Consider the following 11,403-nt stretch of genomic DNA (forward strand, 5'->3'; position numbering starts at 1 on the left):
TTTTAACTCAAGTTACAGGCGTTCAGTAAGGACACCTTTTGTGACGATACAGATGTCAATGCGATAGTCAAATTTTTGACACGGTCGACATTAGAGACTGCTCCATTATCCTTCCTTGCGACTCTTCCATATTAAGTTACAGTGGAGGCAGAAATGCACTATCTCTGACATAAGCTCATGTGCACATACGTCAGGTGACGGTGGGGGCAACCTAGGAAGAGGAAAGTCACAATAGGAAGTTCGTCCAAACCAACAGTGAGGCAGTTCAGCAACAAGATAATCACTAGCGTCTGTGAGAAACTATGGTGGAGACCCTCTTGTTGTGAAACGAAGTATCCACTACCTTGCTGTATTGCTCGCACTAGCCATTGCTGCAGCATGTTCATGTGCACAAAACAGCCAGAAGTATCTCCGCAAAGAAATAATGGTCCGTAAATGTTTGAAGAGGACAGAGAACGGAAGATGTTAACTTTACATAAATCAGGAATGTGTTATGTGTCTGAAACAAAGCTGGTCAAGGCGATTCACTCTTCCGGACGGATGAAACTTGGCGACTATACCGGAAACCCATTTCTGTGGAAAACCGTCTTCTTCCATTAGCCGATGCAGGCCACACGCAGCACCTTCTCTGCTTACGATCTGACTTCTTCGCACCACATTAGCGGCCGGTCTCTACCAACCATAGATTGTTTCGTCTGTTGTACCTTTTACGTGAAATTGTTTTATGTGATACTTCGTTCGCAATAGTCTCTGAACAGTCACAACTGACTAACATTTAGCGAATTTAAGGACGCAAAAGAAACGCATCGCTGCATTATACGGATTATGACTGGATTGAGGGTTTTTTGATAAAGAGGACCAAGCATATTGTTTCGGGTGGAGAGTCACCAGCCGATGTAGAAATAACTTCAGGTGTGCCCCGAGGAAGTGTTTGGGACCATTGCTGTTCATGTTGTAAGACGTGTATATGTCTATCGTCTATTGTCAAACCACAATTTATTAAAGATGTTTGTATTTTATTAATAGGATTAAGTAGGAATAATTAATATTTGCCATGTCGGAAATAATTGCGGTAGCAGGAAATGTCTGCATCAAAGTATTGTTGGCAAGAGAGACCGCACATTGATATAATTTTTAAAAAGGGCGGGAGAGACAGAGTATGGATACAGTTTAAGAAAAGAGCGGGAAAGACCGCGCATTGATTCATTTTGTAATGGTAGCAGGGATTGTCTGCACCAGAAAGCATTGTTGGCAGGAGAGACCGCACTTTAGCGTTCGTAGGAGGTCAGTAGTAAGCGAGATGTGAAGCGAGTTGGTAGCAGGTCTGAAGCGAGACGTTGAGAGGAGTAGTGTGCCTTCCAGCCACCAGCTATGATTTACAAGAGATTATAAACGGATGTACATAGACCTCAACTAACTATTATCATAAGAGGAACTAATATTATAGAATTAATTTTTTGAGAAACTCAAGACTGCTGAAAGTATGTTTGCGCATTGCTAGTTGTAAGATTATTGTACAAAGTAAGTCCCATTTGAAAGTTTGTAAAATCATTTCATTCAGAGTATAATTAATTTTTGCCAGCAATATTGCATTACTGATTATAATCCATCTCAAAAACCACCAACGTAAAACTTCGCAAAATTTTATTCTTGTCAGGAAAAAGTTTAACTATGAATTACGTAACTTCAGTCAAATTAATGAAAGAATAACGTCAGCTTTGCTATTAAAGAATAACGTCAGCTTTGGTAATAAATACAGCCACTTATTATGACAGCCCACCAGCATCTAATAGAGTGTAGTAAAACAAAGTAAGTATATTCATGTCGCAGTTCGATGTAGCAGTCAGATGGCGATCCAGTAACAGTAAAAAAGGTAAGGAACAGTTTTGGGTTATTGCAGGTAACGACTGAGGGCCACGACGACGACACATTCTATGTTTCGTCAAAATAATCAGAAAATAACTTTTAATAAGCAGCAAATAAATTTGTATGCGAAGATTGAGAAAGAGAATTAATTTAAAACGGAAGATTTCATTTGTTATTATTAAGCAAGAAGTAGAAATACTAAGGGAAGGTTTCATAGGTTGGGAAGGTTGCGTAACAAAAAATAGATATAGAGGAGACGGGAAGGTTTCAATGTTGTAAATTAATGAACTTGTAGACAATATTAATAATAACCTCAGACTTTTCGCAGATGATGTAGTTATCTACAATGAAGTATTATGTGAAAGAAGCTGCATAAATGTTGAATCAGATCTTGAATACAAAGACTGCCACTTGATTTAAATGTCCAGAAATATAAAACTGTGAACTTCGTAAAACGAAAAAAAAGAAGAAAAACGCAGCATCCAATGACTGTAATAACAGTGAGTCACTGTTGAAATCGGCCAACTCATACAAATACCTGAGTGTAACACATTGCAGGGATATGAAATGGAATGGCAACATGGGCTTAGGCGTGGGTAAAGAAGGAGGTAGACATCGGTTTATTGGTAGAATACTGGGGAAGTGTAATCTGTCTACAGAGGAGATTCCAAATTACATACAAATCACTAGTGCGACCGCCTCTAGAATATTACTCAGGCGTGTGGATCTCTTACCAATAGAACTAAAAGGGTATATTGAAAGTATATGGCGAAGGGCAGCACGAATGGACACAGGATTATTTGATCCGTGGAAGAGTGTCACAGAGATACTGAAGAAACTGAACTGGAAGACTCTTCAAGATAGACGTAAACTGTTCTGAGAACTCCTGTTAACAAAGTTTCAAGAACTGGCTGCAAATGACGATTCTAGGAATATACTACAAGGCTATTAACAAAGCTTTAAGAACCGGCTTTAAATGATGACTCTAGGATTATAATACATTCTCCTAAGTATCGCTCATTTAGGGATCGTGAGGAGAAGATTACAATAATTACTGCTCGCACAGAGGAATTCAAACCATCATTCTTCCTGCGCTCCATTCGTGAATGGAACTGGACGAAACCCTAATAAGTGATAAAGTGGGACGTACCCTCTGACACATACCTACGGTTGTTTGCTGAGAGTAGATGTAACTGTAAAATGTTCAGACACGTCTGCCCCGAACGGAGCGCTCTCCAACAACTAACGACGCTTATTACGAATAAAAACTTGCGCGGGTGTTTTATCCACTGTAACGACCCATTTTTCTATATGTCTCATACACTGAGCACGCAATTAGGGGTCGTTTTTTTGAAACCCAGGAATTGTCTACCATTGGGACGCAGAAGTTTCTGATTTGCCTCAAAGGTGATGGTGCAGTGGTGTGGCGCCCCGTGACGTCACCCTCGGGCTTGACAACGTTTCAAACAGCAAGGTGTCGACACACATATATAAAAAAGAAAAGAAAAGAAAAAGCCCGCCACAGCTCAGAAGTTAGTGGGCATCAGATCATGTTCACTGCGTTTGAAGCCATATGGTGTCTTTAGAGAAGCCATGAATCGTCTGGGGGGGGGGGGGGGGGGGTGTTATTTATTTATTTCTCAAGTAAAGATGCTGCCTGTTTTTGTATAGCAGTTCGTACATATTTATATATTTATTTAATTAATTAATTTATTTATTTATTTATTGTTCCGTGGGACCAAATTAAGGAGAAGTCTCCATGGTCTTGGAACGAGTCAATACATGAAATTATAACACGATATTAGAAACAGATAAAATGAAATATAAAAAAAAAAATATTCAGGTGACAAGTCGTAAATTTAAATAATGAAAGTCAACAATGTAACACTGGAATTTGGTTAATTTTTTAGCTCTTCCAGGAGCTCCTCGACACAATAGAAGGAGTGAGCCATGAGGAAACTCTTCAGTTTAGACTTAAAAGTGTTTGGTGTACTGCTAAGATTTTTGAGTTCTTGTGGTAGCTTATTGAAAATGGATACAGCAGAATACTGCACTCCTTTCTGCACAAGAGTCAAGGAAGTGCATTCCACATGCAGATTGGATTTCTGCCTAGTATTATCTGAGTGAATGCTGCTAGCTCTTGGGAATAAGCTAATATTGCTAACAACAAACGACATTAAAGAAAATATATACTGTGAGGGCAATGTCAGAATTCCCAGACTATTGAATAGGGGTCGACAAGAGGTTCTCGAACTTACACCACATATAGCTCGAACAGCCCGTTTTTGAGCCAAAAATACCCTTTTTGAATCAGAAGAATTACCCCAAAAAATAATACCATACAGCATAAGCGTATGGCAATATGCGAAGTAGACTACTTTTCGTGTTGAAGTGTCACTTATTTCAGATACTGTTCCAATGGTAAATAAAGCAGCATTTAGTTTCTGAACAAGATCCTGAACATGGGCTTTCCACAACAGCTTACTATCTATCCGAACTCCTAGGAACTTGAACTGTTCCGTCTCGCTTATAATATGCCCATTCTGTCTGATCAAAATATCGCTTCTTGTTGAATTGTGTGTTAGAAACTGTAAAAACTGAGTCTTACTGTGATTTAGCATCAAATTATTTTCCACTAGCCACGAACTTATTTCATGAACTACGTTATTTGATACTGTTTCAATATTACACACAAGATCCTTCACTATCAAGCTGGTGTCATCAGCAAACAGAAATATTTTTTAATCACCTGTAATACTAGAAGGCATATCATTTATATAAATAAGAAACAGCAGTGGCCCCAGCACCGTCCCTTGGGGAACGCCCCACTTAACAGTGCCCCATTGGGACTGAACATCACTACCACTCTCAATATTGCGGAGAATTACCTTCTGCTTTCTGTTCTTAAGGTAAGAGGCGAACCAATTGTAAGCTACTCCCCTTACTCCATAGTGGTCCAACTTCTGCAGTAACATTTTGTGGTCAACACAGTCAAAAGCCTTCGTTAAATCAAAGAAAACACCTAGCGTTCGCAACTTTTTATTTAATCCGTCCAAAACCTCACAGAGAAAAGAGAATATAGCATTTTAAGTTGTTAAACCATTTCTAAAGCCAACTGAACATTTGACAGCAAATTATGTGAATTTAAATGCTCCAGTAACCTTGCATATACAACCTTCTCGATAACTTTAGCAAACACCGATAGCATAGAAATAGGTCTATAATTGTCAACATTATCCTTGTCTCCCTTTTTATAAAGTGGCTTCACTACCGAGTACTTTAATCGGTCAGGAAACTGACCACTCCTAAAGGAAAAGTTACATATATGGCTAAGTACTGGGTTAACATACATAGAACAATACTTCAGTATTCTGCTAGATACCCCGTCATATCCATGAGAGGTCTTGGTCTTTAGTGATTTAATTATTAACTCAATCTCACTCTTGTCAGTATCATGGAGGAGCATTTCAGGTAACAGTCTCGGAACACTTTTTTCTAAGAGCGCTATATGATTCCCTGTTGGGACTAGGTTTCTATTTAGTTCACCTGCTATATTCAGAAAGTGATTATTAAATACTGTACATATATGCAACTTATCAGTAACACGGACATTCCCACTACGCACTGATTCTATATCCTCGACCTGTATCTGCAGACCAGCCACTTCCTTTACAACTGACCATACGGTTTTAATTTTATCCTCAGACTTAGCTATTCTATCTGCATACCACATACTTTTTGCGTTCCCAATAACATTTTTAAGCACCTTACAATACCGTTTGTAATGGGCCGCTGCATTTAGATTTTGACTGTTTCTAACGTTTTTATATAATTGCTACTTTGATCTACAAGATATTCTTATCCGTCTAGTCAGCCACCCAGCACCCAGGCTGCCTGTTTGTGCTAGTACCCTGTTTTGAACGTTCTAACGGAAGGCAACTTTCAAAGAGCACGAGAAAAGTCTTGAGAAAAGCATTATATTTATTTTCAATTTTTTGGTCCTGTCCTCCTCAGTTGCGCGTAATACTACGGTATGTTGATGATTTTCACTTATGGACCGTCTGACAGCAACTGAATAAAACACAATTTTAGTGCCATACGCATTTCGCCTTTATTTTCTGCAAGGCATCATCAGTGGCCTGTAATATGTACATATGTTAGCTATTTTATTTACATTTTTGTCACTGTGCCTATAGGTTATAAACAGTTCTGGTGGTTGGTATTTCCTATTAAGTAGTAATGTTTTGAACTGTACTTACAGGTTGCGTAGACAGTTTCTTACATATTACGCTCCTGTTGCATTTTTGGTCTTGTTCTTCTTCCTATGAGCGCCAATTTGCTGCTTTTTCCTGCATTCCACAGCACTATGCGCTGAACGCTTTTTTTAATGCAATGTTTTGATTTCTGTTGCCGACTGTCAAATGTTTTTGCCAAAGATCGAATATTACTGCCAAACTTATGAGTGTAACTATCGAAGTATCTGTGGTCTGTTCGTGTATGCATTTGTGTGTGCGCTTGTGTGTGTGTGTGTGTGTGTGTGTGTGTGTGTCTTTTTGCGTGTGAGTGAGTGTTTTTTGGTGTCATTTTATTTTATTGTATTTAATTATTTATTTTTGTTTATGTCCTGTGTCTGTGTGTGTGTGTTTTGGTGTGATATATATATATATATATATATATATATATATATATATTTAGTGCTGTGTATGTGTGTCTGTCTGTATTTTGGTGTTATTCATTTTTTTTTTTTTTTTGGAAGGGGGGGGGGGAGGCTTTCAGTTTGAGGAAGAATATTATCTACAAACTGATGGGCTGCCCATGGGATCCCCAATATCAGGAACACTAGCAAACATTTTCATCAGTCACCTTGAAAATCAGATATTTGATAAGATAACCACAAATGTAAGTTTCAAAATCATATATTGGTACAGATACGTGGATGACATTATTTGTTTGGTAGACGAGCCAAGTGAAAAAATAGATGAACTCCATTCAGAAATAAACAAAGCTCATAAGAACATAAAATTCACACTTGAAAAAGAAAAAGAAAAATCAAATAAATTTTCTTGACATTACAATTAAAAAAGAAAATGGTAAACATACATTTAACATCTTTAGAAAACCAACAGCCACGGACACAATAATACATTCCACATCCAACCACCCCCAAAGCCAGAAATTTGCAGCACCAAGACACATGTTACATAGATAAAACAGAATCCCACTCAGTAAGAGAAACTATGAACAAGAAATGAACACGATCATACAAATAGCTAGGAACAACGGGTATGACACACATGTGGTACACAGGCTCAATCAAAAAATAAAAACACAAATAAAAAACAAACACAACATTTCCACAATACAAAAGAACTCACAAGCTGAAAACTTACAAACACACTCAACAAACACACACAATGACAACACCACACAGAAAAGAACCAGATGGTACACCATGACCTACACACATAAACTAACACACAGAGTTGCAAACATCCTAAAGAGACAGGGCTTCAAAATAGCATATAAGCCTGGGCAAACCCTTCAATCACACCTAAGCCAGCCAGCTACCAAGAGGGACAAATTCCAACAATCAGGAATATATAAACTTGAATGTCAAAGTTGTGATGCAGTATACATAGGCATGACATGCAGGAATTTTGAAACAAGATACGAAGAACATATCAGATGTTGGAAGTATGAAACAAACCATTCCACATTTGCAGAGCATTTAAAACACTACAACCATCATCCTACAAACATGGAACAAGAAATGAAAATAATGAGAATAAGCAACCATGACAAATATCTTATACAAATGCAAGAAAACTTCCACATCCAGAAAGCCATAGCAGAAAACAAACATGTGATAAATGAACAAACACACATCAGCACAGGCTCCTTACTACACTTAATAAAGGAAATGATAACATAAAAAAAGTATATAACACCAAAATACACACACACACACACACACACACACACACACACACACACACACACACATACACAGCCCTCCCCCCTTCCAAAAAAAAAAAAAGTGCATAACACCACAATACAGACAGACACACATACACAGCACAATATATATATATATATATATATATATATATATATATATATATATATCACACCAAAACACACACACACATACACAGGACATAAACAAAAATAAATAATTAAATACAATAAAATAAAATGACACCAAAAAACACTCACTCACACACACAAAGACACACACACACACACACACACACACACACACAAGCGCACACACAAATGCATACACGAACAGACCACAGATACTTCGATAGTTACACTCATAAGTTTGGCAGTAATATTCGATCTTTGGCAAAAACATTTGACAGTCGGCAACAGAAACCAAAACATTGCATTAAAAAAAGCGTTCAGCGCATAGTGCTGTGGAATGCAGGAAAAAGCAGCAAATTGGCGCTCATAGGAAGAAGAACAAGACCAAAAATGCAACAGGAGCGTAATACGTAAGAAACTGTCTACGCAACCTGTAAGTACAGTTCAAAACAATACTACTTAATAGGAAATACCAACCACCAGAACTGTTTATAACCTATTGGTACAGTGACAAAAATGTAAATATAATAGCTAACATATGTATATATTACAAGCCACTGATGATGCCTTGCAGAAAATAAAGGCGAAACGCGTATGGCACTAAAATTGTGTTTTATTCAGTTGCTGTCAGACGGTCCATAAGTGAAAATCATCAACATACCGTAGTATTACGCGCAACTGAGGAGGACAGGACCAAAAAATTGAAGATGTCAATACAGCTATGTCAAGCATTCCCTGTCAACGTGTACAACAGATTCAAGAAAATACATCTGAGACTCCATAAGACGATACAGCATATAAAATTCAACAGAACATGCAAAAAGAACGATTTAATTCCAAGCTACATTAATGTAAAGGTTAAAAACAGTTCTACAGTGGCACAAAAGTCGAAATCATTCGCAGAACGATATTGGTTACTACATGAAATTAAGATGCTCTATTCGAAAAAACAGCACCTAAACTTGATGCTCTATGAAACTCATCTAGAATTGGCAAAAAACGTAGGAAACGCCGCAGTTTTCATGGCACTAGTAGAAAAAACTGAGCACAACACATACATAGCAATGAAACATTTACAAAACAAACATAAACACAAGATAATGAAACTAACAGTAAAAAAGACGCAAAAATACATTTACATTTCAAATGTGAAACCACATGAACACCAACACTCATTCCATCCACGCTTAGTTAACCTAACAGAGACAGAACTACACGAAAACGAAAAAATGCTCTTGGAAAAAGGTTTGAAACACTGCACCAATAGCAAGGTGAACAATCAATACATAGAAAATCTCATAGTAGAAACCGAACACATCCTTACACGTGAAGAACAACAAAATAATTGTGAAATAAACATAGGACTGACAAGAGAACTAGTAAAAGAAGAAATAAAAGGCATAATAAAACAAACACAGCAGACACACAATAAGAACAACCAAACAGAAGCAGCTACTATGAAAAGGTTAAAACAAAAGTTAACAAACAACAACGTATTAATAACAAGAGCAGACAAGGGAAACGTAACAGTACTCATGGATAAAGAGCAATACATCACAAAAACCAAGGAATACATAAACACCAATGCAATACAAAAACTGAAGTCAGATCCAACTACACGATTCCAGGCAAACGTGAAACGAGCACTGAAAAACATTGAACATACACTCACAGACAAACAAAAATACTACTTAACACAGAAAAACCCACAAGCACCAACACTCCACAGTCAACCAAAAGTACATAAAGACGGAATGCCAATGAGACCTGTTATCAACTTCAAGAAAGCCCCAACATACCGCATAGCCAAACACCTCCAAAAGTTAGTTACAAAACACTATAAAGTAGAAAACAACAGAACAGTGATAAACACAGGAAACCTAATAGAAAATATACAGAACATACAGGTACCACACACAGCATCACTGATTTCATTCGATATAGAAAATATGTATACCTCCATCCCTATCACAGAAACAATAGAAATCATAGAACAAAATCTCTCATCCCACAGCAACCCCACCACAGACGCAATAAAAGAAATAACAGATATGCTCAGACTGACAACTGAACAAAACTACTTTCAGTTTGAGGAAGAATATTATCTACAAACTGATGGACTGCCCATGGGATCCCCAATATCAGGAACACTAGCAAACATTTTCATCAGTCACCTTGAAAATCAGATATTTGATAAGATAACCACAAATGAAAGTTTCAAAATCATATATTGGTACAGATACGTGGATGACATTATTTGTTTGGTAGACGAGCCAAGTGAAAAAATAGATGAACTCCATTCAGAAATAAACAAAGCTAATAAGAACATAAAATTCACACTTGAAAAAGAAAAAGAAAATCAAATAAATTTTCTTGACATTACAATTAAAAAAGAAAATGGTAAACATACATTTAACATCTTTAGAAAACCAACAGCCACGGACACAATAATACATTCCACATCCAACCACCCCCAAAGCCAGAAATTTGCAGCACTAAGACACATGTTACATAGATTAAACAGAATCCCACTAAGTAAGAGAAACTATGAACAAGAAATGAACACGATCATACAAATAGCTAGGAACAATGGGTATGACACACATGTGGTACACAGGCTCAATCAAAAAATAAAAACACAAATAAAAAACAAACACAACATTTCCACAATACAAAAGAACTCACAAGCTGAAAACTTACAAACACACTCAACAAACACACACAATGACAACACCACACAGAAAAGAACCAGATGGTACACCATGACCTACACACATAAACTAACACACAGAGTTGCAAACATCCTAAAGAGACAGGGCTTCAAAATAGCATATAAGCCTGGGCAAACCCTTCAATCACACCTAAGCCACCCAGCTACCAAGAGGGACAAATTCCAACAATCAGGAATATATAAACTTGAATGTCAAAGTTGTGATGCAGTATACATAGGCATGACATGCAGGAATTTTGAAACAAGATACGAAGAACATATCAGATGTTGGAAGTATGAAACAAACCATTCCACATTTGCAGAGCATTTAAAACACTACAACCATCATCCTACAAACATGGAACAAGAAATGAAAATAATGAGAATAAGCAACCATGACAAATATCTTATACAAATGCAAGAAAACTTCCACATCCAGAAAGCCATAGCAGAAAACAAACATGTGACAAATGAACAAACACACATCAGCACAGGCTCCTTACTACACTTAATAAAGGAAATGATAACATAAAAAAAGTATATAACACCAAAATACACACACACACACACACACACACACACACACACACACACACACATACACAGCCCTCCCCCCTTCCAAAAAAAAAAAAAAAAAGTGCATAACACCAAAATACAGACAGACACACATATACAGCACAAAAAAAATAAAATATATATATATATATCACACCAAAACACACACACACATACACAGGACA

Source organism: Schistocerca americana, chromosome 8 (assembly GCF_021461395.2).
Source record: "Schistocerca americana isolate TAMUIC-IGC-003095 chromosome 8, iqSchAmer2.1, whole genome shotgun sequence".
Classification (NCBI taxonomy): Eukaryota; Metazoa; Arthropoda; class Insecta; order Orthoptera; family Acrididae; genus Schistocerca; species Schistocerca americana.